This window comes from Myodes glareolus, chromosome 24 (genome assembly GCF_982192425.1).
Source record: "Myodes glareolus chromosome 24, mMyoGla1.1, whole genome shotgun sequence".
In the NCBI taxonomy this organism is placed as follows: Eukaryota; Metazoa; Chordata; class Mammalia; order Rodentia; family Cricetidae; genus Myodes; species Myodes glareolus.
Genome location: NC_142049.1, coordinates 728,593 through 743,935, shown reverse-complemented (window position 1 = coordinate 743,935; position 15,343 = coordinate 728,593). Strand labels below are relative to the sequence as shown.

Below are 15,343 nucleotides of genomic sequence, written 5' to 3'. Positions count from 1 at the left end.
TCCTCAGCCATTCCTGTGCAGACCAACGATGAGGCAACATGTAAGCTGTCACACTGAGAAAGGTACTGAGCCCATGTGGCTAATGTAGATAAGGATAATGGGGTAATATATGTTATAAGAGCTAATAAGAAGCCTGACCTAATGGGCCAATCAGTTTATAATCTTATGGAGTCTTGTGTGTGATTTTCTCTTTGGGATTTGCCAGCTGTGGGGTACTAGGCGGGACAGAACCCCAACAAGCCGGCCGTCATATTACACATGATAAAAGCATGAAGCAGACCAAACTATGTTTTCAAATTATGAGATAAGCATATCATAAGACGAATGTGTATTACACAAATAAATCTGAAGGATAATGAAAGAACCAACAGGAGCTGACATAATAAAAAAAGTCAGGCTGCCTAGAGTTATGGCAGGTGTCAAGAAAAAGTACTGGCAAAGACAAAAAAGCTACTCACAAACTAGGTAAGGACACTGTGAGTTAAGAGTGAGACACAGGATACGGGGGGGCAACAATGAGAGGGGGGCAACAATGGGAGGCAGTGATGAGTGGAGGCGATGAGGACGGACACAGCACCTCAGGAAGCCGAAAGGTTAGTCCTTGACACAATGTATTTCTGCCTCTGCTAAGAGGCATGAAGGTCCTTTAAAAGTGATATGGATGGGAGAAGTCAGAGCAACCACTACTGAGTGAATGTTCTAACAGAGACATAGATAGGTCCTAAGAGTAACAGAGAAACAAGAAGGAAGAGACAAGTCTAATAGACGCATGGGAAAACAGGAAAATACTCTCTGGAAAGGCTAAAATGGCACCACCAAGATGGCTCAAAAGGTAAGGGCACTTGCAACCAACCTGATGACATCAATTTGATCTCAGAATCCTATATGGTGGAGAGACATGACTCCCAAAAGTTGTCCTCTGACTCCACAAAGGCTTTGGTATATACACACATGTGCTCACACAGGCACACACACAATAAATAAATGTAAAAAGGGCTTTAAATAATTACAACCTTGATAGAAAAGACAGAAAAGAAGCTTGAGTCTTATGCATACTGAAGTTCAGATGAGAAAAGACACCACACTGTCTATGGCAGCTGAACACCACACTGGGACTAGAAACACTTAGGAAAGTTAAACATGTGTGCATAAGAAGAATCAGCAAATATAGGGCTCGATTCTGCCCACAGCAGGCATGCACTGGGGTCTTGGAGCATGTCCTTGGCAGATATAAAGAGGAAAATACTGTACCTCTTCAAAACATACAGTAAATGCAGAGATGCACAAAAAACAAGAGTCACTATCAATACAGTCCCAACTTACCACGTATGTATGTGCCTATCCACCAAACCTCAGAACACTGTTAAATGGAACAATTGAAAAGAGAATTTTGTAAAGATAGTCTCACCATGTCCTGAGCACACAATCCTCCTGTATCAGTCTCTCTCAGTGCTGAGATGATAGGTATTGGCCACCACAGTCAGCCCTCCAAAAGGAGAAATTTGATGTTAAATTAAGCACATGCTCCACAGCATGAAAGGAGAAAGAGGAGTAAATCATAAATGTGTGCTAAAGCCAAAATGATACAGGCCCCATTATTGGGGGTGATACAGCTCAGAATCGGGGGCATTTACGTAATACAGGTGAGGCAATGGTGCAACCCCCAGCACCAAAGAAAATAGCTTTATTATTATTTCCTATTTTTAGCCTTTATCTACTGTTATCTAGTTTGCTCCTTCTAAGAGTATGGGCAATATCCAAGTGTCAACAACTGCTAACTTTCTCACTCTAGACAAGAAGAATTATAGTAGGCAATACCAAGAGTGCCTAGCTGGGAAGAAGAGATTGTAGAGAGAAAAGGGTAAGAACTAAGAACACTTAAAGCTCTTGCTCCTCTTGCAGAGGACCTGGGCTTAATTCCCAGCACTCACATGGTAGCTCACATCTCCCTGTAACTCAAGTACCAGGGAGTCTGATGTACTCTTCCTACCTCACAGGCATTTGGTATGCACAAAGGCACATATATATACGTGAGTAAAATACTCATATACATTAAGTAAATCTTTTTAAAATTTTTCTTAAAAGCTAGTAAAATTTAGACTCAAGTATGTAGACTACTTAACAATGGATAGAACTGAACATCTCTAATCACCATTACTCAATTTTACTGTTTATATTTTTAAAACATCCCCTGGTAAAGCTTTAATCATATCAAAATTTCAGAGCTCACATATGAAGAACTTATATTTGTAACTTCAGATATAGTAATTTATTTTCTAGGAATGTATCTTTAAAATATTCTAGGACAGAACAGAAACTTACATAAAACTTTTTCAGGGCCCACAAGATGGCTTGGCAAAGATGTTTGCTACCAAACTTGATGGCCTGAGTTTGATCCCCAGGGCCCATATCATAGAATAAAAGAGCCAACTCCTCAAGCCTGCTGTAATCCAACACGTACACATGCATGCAAATAAATGTAATTAAAAAGTTTAAAAGATTTCACTACAAAATGAAAAACAAAAATAACCTCAATGCTAAACACTGAGAGATTGGTTAAGCTAATTAATGAATAGTCAGACAATTTAGCTATTAAAATTATATAGGGGACTATGTTGGAAACTTGACACAAGCTAAAGTCATTTGAGAAGACAGAACCTGAAATGAGAAAATACCTCCATAAGATTTGGCTGTGGGCAAGCCTGTAGGGCATTTTCTTAATTAGTGATCAATGGGGGATGACCCAGCGCATTGTGGGTGGTACCATTGCTGGGCTAGTATCCTGAGTTCTGTAAGAAAGCAACTGAGCAAGCCACAATGAGCAAGTCAGTGAGCACCCCTCTGTGGCCTCTGCATCAGCTCCTATCTCCAGGTTCCTGCCCTGTTTGAGTTCCTGTCCTGACTTCCTTCAATGATGAACAATGATATGGAAGTGGAAATCAAATAAAGTCTTTCCTCCCCAAGTTGGCTTGCTCACGGTGTTCTATCATAGCTATAGTAACCCAAAATAAGACAAGGGAATTTTTAAAAATTTATTTACTGAGTACACTGCACAAAGTCGATGGGCTGGGCAGTAACTAGAATGATAAAAGAAGTTGCTTCAGTAAGACGAAAAACCATTGTTAAGAGTATGGTAGATAACCAACATGCTAGAAAAGGAATGGTGACTTAACAGAATTCACAAAAAGAGAAAAAGAAAATCAAAGTGCTAACACAGGAGAGAGAGAGAGAGAGAGAGAGAGAGAGAGAGAGAGAGAGAGAGAGAGAGAGACAACAATGGAAACAGTCACAAAGAGGAAATGAGCAGTGAAGAAGGGAAGTGAAAAGGGAAAACACACAAATACAAGGCAGATCTTCCACAAAGAAATTTAATATGGTTTATTAGCTAAGACAAATCTACAAAAGTTCTTAGGATGGAGCTGAACAACTGCAGAGATAACAGTCACACAGAATGAGCAACTACCAAATCAATCTTACAAACAAGTGCTGCAGTTAAGAGTCACAATGGGAAGAGAACAGGACTGGGAAGGACAGGCAACACTTTCGTAAGGAAGGGTGAAGCTGGACTAACTTACAGGCCAGTTTGCCAACTCCTGAATCAGAAAACACTGACAGTAGAGGTCAACAGACCTGCAAAAACAGATGTAAAAATAGAGACAAGCAAATAAGACTTCGATACTGAATCTAAAAATGGCCCCCAAAGCAATGTTTTCTTGTTAAGACAATCTGCAATGATTCATCAGTAAAACCCTATGATTGAAGAGGTCACAGAATCAAATGTAGGTGCAGGACTCAGCAGCAGCTGAGAAGGGCTTGGGCCTCAGATCTTTCATCCAAGGCTAACAAAGAACCTCATGGGCACAGCAGCACACCCACCACCAAAATGGAACAACAGCCTTTGATTTCTTCTATGTGAGGCAAAACATTATTCACAACTGTGGTGATCAGAATGAAAATGGCCCCCATAGTCTCATAGGGAGTGGCACTATTAGGGAGTATGATCTTGTTGGAGAAAGTGTCTCACTGGAGGTGGGCTTTCAAAAGTTCAAAAGTTTCAAAAGGTCCTGTGCCTCTCTTCCTGCTGCCTGCTGATCCAAATGTAGAACTCTCAGCTACCTCTCCAACACTTGAGTGCAGCCATGATAATAATGGACTAAACCTTTGAATATAAGCCAGCTCCAATGCTTTCTTTTGTAAGAGTTGCTATGGTAATGGTGTCTCTTCACAGCAACAGGACAGTGACTAAGACAACTATCATCAGTAAAATGATTCCAAAGTTAGAGTTCAGAATCTGGAACCAAAGAGACCTGCACTCAATTGTACCCTATCCTGGATTCCATCTGCACTATTCTTCCTTGCTAGCTTGATTCTTTAATCATAAAATGGGAGTATTTCCTATCTGAATAGTCTATGTCAACTAATCTTCCAGTATTACTGGGAACAGTTTGTGTGCATATTCAATGGCAGCCTCCCTGTCTCTCAAAAACTTTGTCTTTCATCTATACTCAACACTGCTTTTCTAGTTCGAATAAACGGTCTGGCCCTATCATCCTACTACTGAGTAACTTTGGTTAGCCATTAACTCCCTCCAAGACCTATACAATGGGTTCCCAAACCTACCACTCCAAGTTTATCTTTCACCCTTCCTCAATAGACCATCCCTCAACCACATAACTACTCCTAATATGCCATACTTGAACTACACCATGACGTCACACATGTTGCTTCTTCCTAAAACACATTTTCTCTCCTTCATTGTATGATGATCCTCTATTCATACCTCATACCCATTTTCTGCCTTCTCACTTTCCAGTTTTTTCTACTAACCCAGGAGAAGTATATTACCAGCCGGCTGCTCACAGCACTCAATCACACATGCTATGCACTAGCACATATCACATATGTTATGAATGAATTTGTCACACTACCTAGGGATTAAAATAGAGATGATCTCCAGGTATGTACCCAACAGTCATTCAATGCCTTCAAAAAAGTGTTTGTTGAATTATCCAATGAGAATATAAACTTCCACATTCAGTTTTCTCTACTCAAAGTCTCTAGAACCATCAATTTCTCCCCTCTACTATAATACACAAATGTAACATATCTATTGGTGACTTGATATCACCTATCTTAAAGAGAAAAGCTTCTTAAGCTCTTACCCCACAGGTACTGATTCTCTGCTCCCTTTACAACAAACTCATGAAGACTATCTGCTTCTGTAATCTTGTTTTTACTTCTCAATTCAGCCTGTTCTGTAGGAGTCTCCTGTTGCTGTTGTTGGTTTGGTTTATGTGATTCTTTGTTTTCATCCAACTACTTTACCAAATGCTTTTAATGGGCCCAAAGACCTCTAGGTAAGCCAAGGAAGGCTACATAGTACAGATGCAAAAGGGTTCAGAGGATGGATATAATCCACTGTGCAGAAAGAACCTACACTTATGTCTAAGAACTAAGAAACACAGATCTGGGACAGCAGCACCATCCACTCCCCCTGGAAAGAATGGAATGAAACAACAGCAAACACTGTCCTTCGTTAGCGTCTCCTCACCACTCCTAAAGCTTCTTAGAATGCATTCTTCTAAAGCAGAATGGAGCAAGCTTATGTGAGAAAGAACACTGTTCCCTCGACGTCCCTCCTTTTCAGTATACTCTGCTCTCATGTCCACCCTTGCTAGGAACCTAGTCCAGTGCCTTATACATATTAAGAAGTCTCCATTAAATACAGCATAAAGCCTTAATAAATAGGCAAAGTAAATTCCTATTTGTTAATTAGAAAATGCAAATTCTTTTACCTTCTGGCTGTATCAAACAATGCCTAAATCCGACAAATCCTTCATATCCTATATTAACAAGCCTACTTATTTCTGTCGGAAACATTTGCATTGTGAGAGAATCACAAGAAGAGACACAGAGTTCCTAAATTTCACACACTACAGGATAAATTTAAGTAAAATCATGATGTGGTAGAAATTTCCCAGATTCTAAAATTCAAGAGATTTAGGTGATTGAACATAAACCTGAATATGCACACAAGTCACACACAATATTCATACATGTTTTAGTTTCCTTTCTGTTGTTGACCAAAGCAACTTAGGGAGGAAAGTGGTTATTTAGCTTACACTTCCAGATTACAGTCCATCACTGAGGGAAGTCAGGGCAGGAACTTGGAACAGAAATCATGGAGGAACTTGGCTTGCTAGCTTGCCCTCTGGCTCACTCCCAGGCTCATACTTGTCTAGCTTTCTTATATAGACCAGAAGCACATGTGGAAGGCTGGTGCCATCCACAATGAGCTGGGCCCTCCTACATCAGTTAATTACCAAACAACCCCCCACAAAAAAATGCCCACAGACCAATCTGATCTAGGCAATTCCTCCATCAATGCTTTCCTCTCAGATAATTCTAGTCTGTGCCAACTTGACTGTTAGTGTTAACTGGATCAGCAAATAAAAAGTCTGCAAAATATATTCTCATTAACAACGGCTGCCACTGAAATGTAAAAAAACAATAGCATATAATGTTATCACTTTATTGTGGTTTTATTTTTTTTTACTTTTTGGATTTTTTTTTTCTGTCTGCATGTATGTCTGTGTGAAGGTGTTGGATCCTCTGGAACTGGAGTTACAGATAGCTGTGAGCTGCCATGTGGGTGCTGGGACTTGAACCCAGGTTCTTTAGATGAGCAGCCGGTGCTCGTAACTGCTGAGCCATCTCTCCAGCCCTCACTGTGCTTCTTTGGTGTTCAGTTTTCCTATACTGAATGCAAATGCCTACTAAGTTTCTCATTCTTAGGTTCTGCTCTCCATAAATCCATCCTGTGCACTTACTGTCAGGACAAGTTTCTCAACAGTCTTCAAGAAGCTTGTGGTTGGGGCTGGAGAAATGGCTCAGCGGTTAAGAGCACCGACTGCTCTTCCAGAGAACCTGGGTTCAATTCCCAGCACCCACAGGGCAGCTCACAACTGTCTGAGAAACCAGTTCCAGGGGATCTGACACCTTCACACCAATGCACATAGAATAAAAGATAAATAAATCATAAAAAAAGAAGCTTGTGGTTTACTCTTTTTTTGTATCCCTAGCAACTAGCACTGTGTTTAGCACAATAATTAATGACTACATTAACAAATAATGTATAAAAGCTTACGTGAGGTATTTGCTTTCTCTAAGCACCTAACGTGCCATCTTGCCTAAACCATACCACTTTCCAATCCAACCATTATTCGGATTTAGAAATGAAGAATTTTAGGGACAGAGTTTAAGCAGCTTGCCCAAAGTCTCACAGCCAGAATTTACATTCAGACCCAGTACTTTTCAATACTATCTTTCTTCCAGAATACTTTTCAGTATGCAAAAAAATAATAAGACAATAACAAACAAACAGAAGGAAAAGAGCCCAAGAAAAGGCACAAGAAACAGATAAAGACACAGAGACCCACTCATTCACATCAGGAATCCTGTAAAAACACTAAACTGGAGATATTACATTCCTTTAAAAAGCTGGTTTCACTGTTTAAGATCACTGCTAACCATTTACATTGGACATCTTATCTGATCCTTGAAGTACTCCCAGGGCTTGTTGGCATTACTCCATCCACAAGGAAGCAAATACTCAGAAAAGCTAACACCTCTATCAATGCCAAAAAAGTAATAAAGTGAGAGAGCAGAACCAAAGCAGGTGGCCGGCCTAAAGAACTGAGGTTAGAAGAGCTACAGCATCTGGACCAGTCAGAACGCGTACCTGGTAGACTGACATTGACTCAGTGCTTACATGTTGAGCACTCTGCTGTTATACATAATTCCTAAACCTTCAAGTAACCAGGTACAGCTTATGATGCTTGCTTTTTATAGATCAGAAAACTGAAACACCAAGGAACTAAGACAGGAAATAAACATATTTATGTGCATTACTCACAGAAGAACTAAGAGATGTTATCCTGAGGGAAAAAAGAAATAGCTACTCACATATTTAGATGCCAATAAACCTGGGATCATCTTCCATATCTAGAGCTAAAATGAACAAAACCTGAACTAAGACACTAGCTTAGTCAGTGAAGAGCTTGCCATGAAGGCATGAGGGCCTATGTTTGATCCCCAGAACCCATGCTAAAAGATAGCATGCACTTGTAATACCAGCACCAGGAGGTGGAGACAGGCAGATTCCTGGAGCATTCTGATTAGCCAACATAGCCTAATCAATGATTCCAAGACAAGATACCTCAGCTGGATTGCATCTAAGGAATGACACCTGAGGCTGTCCTCCCACCTTCATATAGACACACACACACACACACACACACACACACACACAGAGAGAGAGAGGGGGGGGGGGACATTAGGTTTAAGTAGGAATTATGTGAGTGGAGACATTTAGAACAGTGTTCAGCACTTAAGTTTTAGTCAGGGTCAATTTATTAGGTAGGCCTGGCCCTGACCTCCTTTAACCATTAACTGCTTTCTACCAACACTAGGTAAATTATCTCCAGCTACTGGGATAAACGGTCACCCCTGCAATACACTGCAAGAGAGAAACGTGACCTCTATCACTTTAGCTCTCAAACTCTACCAAAACCCCAAGCATGGGGACTTTCCAGTCATCTCGAGTCCTGAATAAACCTGCTCCTCGTCTGCAGAGAGAGACCCCATTTCCTTTCTTTCACTATCTAACTGCCATAAAGAGTAGTCTACAGTGCTGACTTTTCCCTGCATCTCTCGGTCCTTTAAATAAGCTCATCTTCACGCACCTTTTTATCTATATCAATGGCATCAGCTAAGCCTTTTATAACTTTTCACTACACATCTTTTCAAGATTTATTCATGATATATAAGAACTTTGTTCATTCACTGTAATAAGTTACAGAAATGACCCACAATTCATTGCTACTTTTCTCAAAGAAACTGTTCTTTTTCCAGTTATGCAGTCTGAGATGACCATGTGAGCATGCATACCTGTGCACTTCCCGAGACCACCACTACTGGAAAGGCTGACTCAAGAGGCAGTAGATACGTATACCAGGTAAGGCCAACACCTCAATGACTGGCTTGGGCTTGTTCGGCCTCTTCTCACTGGGAACTTCCATTCTTTTCTAGCACGCACTTCCTCTGAATTTAACCTGTTGTTATTTTTCTAATTATGTTGATCACTTGGTTTGTTACTTTTAGAAACTGGGTTCAATCCCCAGCACTGGGGTGGGGTGGGTTCTGGGGTCTCACCACAATGTGTTTAGTTATGAGGGCTCTGTGTTTTCTAATTCTTGCTGGGCTTCATGAATCTTAAAAGATTCAGGGTTTTTTATTAATTCTGAAATACCTTAAGTCATCATATCTTCAGATTCTACATCCCTCTCATTCTATCTGCTTTTCTCCTGGGATTAATATATCTGGAGCTTCCTGATCAATCTCCTATGTTTCTATTCTAATGTGCATCTGAGAGCTTACTCACATACTCGCCTATTCTCATCTATGTAGAGCACTGTTGGCCCTACTGAGCACTCACCCTCACTGACGGTTTCACTGTAGGTAGTTCTTACAAATTATTTCATGTCTTGTTTACTGAGCTGTTTAATTCTGGAGATCTTTACATAGACGGTATTAAATTCCACAATAGCTTTAGTCCTAACTACACTCTCTTACTGGGGTATCAATTCTGGAACAGCTTTAGTCTTAACTATGCTCATTTTAATTACCTTTTGAACTAACACTATCAGTTCAAGGAGCTCCAGTCCTGTTTTGTCTGTAGACTCTCCTTTTGAGGGAACCCTGCAGGCTTATACTGCCATTTCCCACTGTGAGTTTACCGCAGCTGGCTTCTGTCTTCTGGAAGAACCCTGGGCTCTCGGAGGTAGGAGAGTGTCCCTGATAATCTTGTTTTAGTTTCTCCATGTGACTTAAATAGTTCACTATCTTGGAGACATTTCTTCTATATTTTTTAGCATAAAGTTATTTGAACAAAAACCTCTAAGATCTTGAACGTGAAAAAGCTATACACCCTTTGCTCTAGTTTCTTAGGAAAACATTTCTTTAAGTTCCTCTTCACAAAAATCCCAGGCAACTCAAGACAAAATATCTTCTTCTCTTTTTGTGACAGAGGGTAGTTTTTTGTTTGTTTGTTTGGGTTTTTTTTTTTTTTTTGACAATTCCTTTCACAGAGAATATAGCCCGTGAAGAACCCCAGGGCTATGCAGAAGTCTTAGCTTCTTGTGCATGGCTAAACTCACCCCCCACCCCTTCCCCAGGAAGAGAAAATGAGACCCTCCTTACTCAGAAAGGCTTCAGCAGATCCCTTGAGCCTGCTGGGGGGTAACAACTTAACAGTTTTGATAGCACCATGTCTGCTGACTGCTGTCTCATAGCAAGCTCAGGAATGTATGTGAAGTCACGGTTCCATATTCACCAGTTTGTCTGGTTAAGTGCTGTCTACCTTAGTCATCTTCCAAAGACAACTGAAGTTTCCAACATATGTGTTACTTTACCTCATCAGAGAGTCTCTATGGAATTCGCCAGTGCATCCTCACTCTTGGGCAAGGTGTCCAAAGTCCACTACCACTCAGCAAGTCCTGCTCCCTCATCCTTCCACTCTCTCCTAGACACTATGTGTACTAACTCCTAGGCCAGACTGGATTTATTGTGACCAATAAAAACAAATAAATAAGTGTCTTAAAAATAATAGGAACCAAATATTCTGTAAATTAATCAAATAAAACGTGATGAAAATGGATATCATATGCTCAAGTAAGCTCACATACAAATGAACTCAAGGTGAGTAACTCTTCTAAATTAACTAGAAGTCAGGGAGCAGGTGTAAGAGAGGAAGTAAGTACCACCTGAATCCCTGCTGCTCAATCTAAGTCCACAGAGCTGAGCAGTGCTTTCTTTCCATGGTAATTCATTTCATTGGTGAAAGAGGTGGCGAGGTAATCTCCACCTGAGTTTATAAAACACATAAGCAAGCATAAGGCACATGGTTCCTGCTTAGTGCAACACAAAAGGACATGCTCAGGTATGTCAGGAAAGAGGAAGGGTGAGTCACTTTATGTATGCTAAAACAAATCCTTACAGATCAGAGAATGCCTGTCCTTTATACAATCACAGCTTCATTATTCACTAGTTTGCAAAGCAATTTAGGCAACACAGAAAGCAGATGTTGTCTGACAAACAGACCAGAACTATTTGCTTTTCAAGGAAAGCAAATGTTTAAAATGTTTGTTAATCATAAGTGAACAGGGAGTATGAACAGGGATGTTTATGCAGGGAGACTGTGGGATAAAAAAAAAGGATAAATGATGTACTATTCACTTTTTTATCTACTAATTTTTTGAAATTCAACTTTAAGACAAAAATAGAAAAAAAAACTCGTCAACTTAAAATGGTTATCAGCCTTTGTCTAGATCATCACTTCAATCATTACCTATAGTAGAAGAAAAAAGAATTGTCCTAAAGTCCAAAAAGTTCCTGTTTCAAGATCAAATACAGTATAATTTAAAAGCATCTTTGGCTTTAATTCTCAAAATTCTTTAATCATTTTCAATAAGGCTTAAATATAATTACTATGTGCAGTTCTAAATCTATGCACACCTATGTAGTAAATGATTTTAAATCAACACATTAGAATGCCTTTAAATTTAAAATATAAGTTCCATAAGAATGAGATTTATATTTTGTTCATTGGTGTGAACAATGCTTAGCAAAATGTAGGTATTCATTATAAACTCTTGCAAGCTGCTTAAAACAGTGCAAATACTTAGTATGTCCACACAGACAAGGACCTGCACAGCCTCAAAGATTGTGAAGTTCCACTTGGAGTCAGTCTTGATCTGATCACTGCTGCAGCCTTCACACAGGGTTCCACAGATCAACAAAAACAACTAGTAAACTAGGTGTAGCGGCGCACACCTATAGTCCCAGCACTCAGGGAGATTCTCCCAGACTGAGGGAGAACAGTTGCGGTAAGTTTGAGACCAGACCAGGATACAAAGTGAGACCCTGTCTAAGTTAAATAAATAAAATGCCAAGCCACAAAAATATCAAAAACACAACCAAAATTTTCAACAAGCACAGACTATACTTTTTGTCATAGACAATCCAATTCTAAAAGAGACATTGTACTTTGAAATCATTTTTTCTTTCTTCCCCCGGGAGCTGAGGACTGAATCCAGGGCCTTGTGCTTGCTAGGCAAGTGCTCTACCACTGAGCTAAATCCCCAACTCCTTGAAATCTTTTCTGAAAAGCAAGTTGTGCACAGTGGTACGTACTTGGAAACCACCACTTGGGAGACTAAGGCTAGAAGGTCTCAAGTTCACTGCCTGACAGGCTACATAGCAAGGTCCTGTCTCAAAATACAAAACTCTAATAAGCGGCTACAGTATCATGTGCAGGAGAATGAAGTGGGAGGACACCACTTGACAGCAGGAGCTCAAAAACAGCCTATGCAACAGAGCACACCCTGGCCTCAAATATATAAACAAATAAACCTAATGCAGTTTCATCTCCAGTTTCACAAAGCAGGCCTAACCCTTCCTTTATCAGCTGGCTTAACTGTGTATGCCTTAAGAATCCACCAAGAGATGCACTTCCTAAGGTTCCTACAAATGACCTCCTGCTGCTCTAGTTACTACTCATGAAATCACAATGCAAGTATCTCAGCCTCCTCCATTAAAAGCCATCATGAGCCAGGCTAGTAGCTCACACGGGCAAGCTCAGCACTCAGGAGACTGAAGCAGAATCGTCACTAATTCCAGGCCTCCCTGGTCTACACAGAGCTCCATTCAGGCTGGCTGGCCTATAACGTGAGATCTTATCAAAACCAAAATGAGGTCAACATGGACCTTTCGCTGTCACTGAGGCTGTGTTTTGCTTTTATGGTCTCTCCTTTAGCTTTTGTTTATCTTCTACCTCACTGCACCTTGTAACTGGTAGTTCTCTTCTCCCCTCCACTCCAGTCTTCTCTCTGAGCAATGAGGACCCAGAATGAAACAGGTCTTAACCTCATTCTTTCTCTTTTCTTTAGCAACCCTTTGAAAATCTGTTGAAGCTGTAGGTGACCTCTCCATAAAAATGCACACACTTACGAGACAACTTTTATAAGTTATTTATGGGTCTGCAGAGATGGCTAATGCTTTAGAGCTCCAGCTACTGAAGTTCAGTTCCCAGCACCCACCTGTCAGTTCCTAACCATCTATGACACCAAATCCAGAGACTCTGACACCCTCCTCTGGCCACCTTGGGCCACCAAGCACACATACAAATACAACTTTGGAAAAAAAAAGTTTATAATAGAAAAAGATTCCACTTAAACGTGCACCAATAGATGGCTAAATGTTACACCCATTTAATAAAATCCCATTCAAGTATAAGAGCATTAAAGACATTTTCTGTTCTACCATGCATGCATATTAAACAAGCAACCACAACTTACAGGGCTAGGGAGATGGTTCTGTGGCTACAAGTGTTTGATCTGCAATGAGGACCTAAGTTCAAATCCCTATATTAAAGGCCAGGAGCAGCTACAGGTGTCTGTCATCTCAGCACTGAGGGGCAGACTGGAGGAGTCTGAGATCTTGCTGGCCAGTCAACCTAGCAAAATGAAGAGCTTCTAGGTCCCTCAGAGACCTCATCTCAAAGCAATCAGGCATAGAGGAAGGTGTCCTCACTTCAAAGCCAAAGGCAGAAAACAGTGATTCTCAACCTATGGGTCGCAATCTCCTTGGGGGTCGAACAACCCTTTCACAGGGATTGCCAAAGCCCATCAGAAAACACATATTAACATTACGGTTCACAACAGTAGCAAAATTACAATTATGAAGCAGAACGAAAATAATTTTATGGTTGGGTGTCACTACAAGGTGAGGGTCACACTACGAAGGCTAAGAGCCACTGGCATAAAAGAAAGTATCTGACATCTTGCTCTGTCCTGTTTGTCCATGTAACACACACACTACATACAGAACAATGTGCATTACACACAACCATTTGTATAAAAATAGCAAACTATAAATTGTAATTTTGGTAAGGAGTTCATAGAGATGCATAAATTGTAAAAGGGGAAAGAGAACACTGGAGACAGAGGAAATGAGGAGAAAGCAGCATCACCAAGTAACGCTTTCTATTCGCCTCTAACTCATGAATGGTGAAAAGGGTTTTGGGTTTTGTTTTGTTGAGACAGAGTCCCATGCAGCCCAGGCTGGCCCGAAACTTATCATGTAGTCAAGGAAGATCTTAAACTTTTTAAGATTCTGTCTTTAATAGTGGGATTACAGGCCTGTCCCATCACCCTCGCAGAGTTTATTATATTTCATGTATTTTGGGAGGTGTGTCTATGCGCCATGACACACATGTGGAGGCCAGAGGACAACTGTCCAAAGTCAGTTCTCCCTTCACTTATGTGAGTCCTAGAATTGAATTCAAGTCAGGCTTGGCATCTTGCTGCCCCCCCCTTAAAGTTTTATTTTAAAAATACTGTGTATAAGTTCAGTGAATACCCACTAAGGCTAAAACATAATTGCCAAGCCCTATTCAGCAATTCTTTTTTTTTAAGTTTTGTTTTTTTGAACAGCTTCTCACATAGCAAAGAAAAACCTTGAATTCCTGACCCCGAGTGCACTTCCTAAATACTGAGGTCCCAAGTTTGCATCACCATGACTGGTTCAGTAGTGTTTTTCTATTCTTCTAAAATTATTTGGCTGAATAAACATATGACTGCATATACTCGATGATCCAAAAAGAAATTTAGGGAAAATACTTTTCATTATGACCCGCATATAACTGGAAGACACACAATTAACTCAATAAATCCTATGGACTCTTAAATGTCCTTACTCACTAACAGCCTATCCTTTATGAAAACAAACTTCTTTAAGAAGAAAAACTACCAACAAGCAATAGTCTCTTTCATAGTTCAAATTTCAAAGCAGGTACTTCACAACTGCTTCTAGAGATACAGAAATTAAAACTGCTAACCTATTTGACTATACAATCAATGTAGTAGAGAGGCCAGAGAAATTGCCTTATATATTTATAGTCTCAGAAATTAAAGAAAACTAAATTGAGCAAGAATCAGATGGAATTGGACTTTTATCATCAGGCAAGTTATTTAATCTCTCTAGGCCTCAGTCTCATCTATAAAACAGAAATAAACATACAACTTCGCAAGAGCACTGTGATGTTCGAAAAAGAAATAACAAAAAACACAGAAAGTAAAAAGAAGACCACTTCAGCCCTTGGAGAAGAAAGGTAGGTGTCTTTGACAGGTGTCCCCGCTTGAACCAAAGCAGATGCATTCTGGACCCTGTAGTTTCTAGGAACTACACTTTCATACACACAATGTAATGCCTGCCTTCACCTACA

At 40.2% G+C, this 15,343-nt stretch overlaps 1 protein-coding gene across 2 annotated transcripts in view; it reads right to left on the bottom strand.

Moving 5' to 3' along the window:
* The window catches only part of Rnf169 (ring finger protein 169), a 61,101-nt gene that overhangs the window by 44,349 nt on the left and 1,409 nt on the right, over positions 1-15,343 (bottom strand). The gene's annotated exons all lie outside the window — the stretch shown is intronic.